Source organism: Oncorhynchus keta, chromosome 28, assembly GCF_023373465.1.
Source record: "Oncorhynchus keta strain PuntledgeMale-10-30-2019 chromosome 28, Oket_V2, whole genome shotgun sequence".
Classification (NCBI taxonomy): domain Eukaryota; kingdom Metazoa; phylum Chordata; class Actinopteri; order Salmoniformes; family Salmonidae; genus Oncorhynchus; species Oncorhynchus keta.
The window spans coordinates 70,492,499-70,493,857 of NC_068448.1; the positions used below are offsets into that span (position 1 = coordinate 70,492,499).

Sequence of the window (1,359 nt, forward strand, 5' to 3'; positions counted from 1 at the left end):
GTTATTGATTCACATTAAACATTATATGTAGAGTATTCTAACCATGAAACGTCCATGATGAGCATTGTGCTAATGACTCTTTCTATCTTATTTGTCACGGATCCCCCCGGTAGTGCTCCTCATTCTGTTCTCCAGTTTCAGAGGGTTACGTCACCGGCTTCTATCATCAACCTCGGACTGTCTGATTACACACACCTGGTTCCCATTTCCCCTGATTAGTATGTGATATATGTGCCCTCTGTTCCCTCTGTTTTTGTCGGTTATTGTTCCCATGTCCGTTGGTGGTGTGAGTACCTATGCGTTGGTGGTTTGAGTACCTATGCGTTGGTGGTGTGAGTACCTATCCGTTGGTGGTGTGAGTACCTATGGGTTGGTGGTGTGAGTACCTATGCGTTGGTGGTGTGAGTACCTATGCGTTGGTGGTGTGAGTACCTATGCGTTGGTGGTGTGAGTACCTATGGGTTGGTGGTGTGAGTACCAATGTGTTGGTGGTGTGAGTACCAATGTGTTGGTGGTGTGAGTACCTATGCGTTGGTGGTGTGAGTACCAATGTGTTGGTGGTGTGAGTACCAATGTGTTGGTGGTGTGAGTACCTATGCGTTGGTGGTGTGAGTACCAATGTGTTGGTGGTGTGAGTACCTATGCGTTGGTGGTGTGAGTACCAATGTGTTGGTGGTGTGAGTACCTATGCGTTGGTGGTGTGAGTACCTATGCGTTGGTGGTGTGAGTACCTATGCGTTGGTGGTGTGAGTACCTATGCGTTGGTGGTTGGTGGTGTGAGTACCTATGCGTTGGTGGTGTGAGTACCTATGCGTTGGTGGTGTGAGTACCTATGGTGGTGAGTACCAATGTGTTGGTGGTGTGAGTACCTATGCGTTGGTGGTGTGAGTACCTATGCGTTGGTGGTGTGAGTACCTATGTGTTGGTGGTGTGAGTACCTATGCGTTGGTGGTGTGAGTACCTATGCGTTGGTGGTGTGAGTACCTATGCGTTGGTGGTGTGAGTACCTATGTTTGGTGGTGTGAGTACCTATCCGTTGGTGGTGTGAGTACCGTTATGCATTGGTGGTGTGAGTACCTATGCGTTGTGGTGTGCAGTGAGTACCTATGCGTTGGTGCAGCGAGTACCTATGCGTTGGTGCAGCTGTTATGCTGCGTGCTATATATATTGTGTGTTACGGGTATCGTGTTGTTTGTTTGTGTACAGCCAAGTGTTTTTGTATAGGTGTTTGTTTTGGGTGTATTAAAAACCCCTATTGTGTATTCCTGCGCCTGTCTCCAAAATTCTTTATACCAGCGTGACACTATTGCTGACTTGGTATACCTTCTCCCATCTCCCAATAGAGGCATCTGAACAAAT

At 47.7% G+C, this 1,359-nt stretch overlaps 1 long non-coding RNA gene across 4 annotated transcripts; it reads right to left on the reverse strand.

Moving 5' to 3' along the window:
• Positions 1-322: 322 nt before the first annotated feature.
• On the reverse strand, positions 323-1,011 carry LOC127913006 (uncharacterized). 4 transcript variants are annotated; one of them, XR_008084349.1, is made up of 4 exons: positions 870-982; positions 785-830; positions 686-754; positions 323-455 (listed from the first exon to the last, which is right to left on the reverse strand). It is a non-coding gene; the product is annotated as an uncharacterized LOC127913006 (long non-coding RNA). The 4 variants fall into 4 exon arrangements; XR_008084351.1 differs by having other exon boundaries at positions 939-958; XR_008084348.1 differs by lacking the exon at positions 785-830 and having other exon boundaries at positions 939-1,011.
• Between the last annotated feature and the right edge of the window lie 348 nt (positions 1,012-1,359).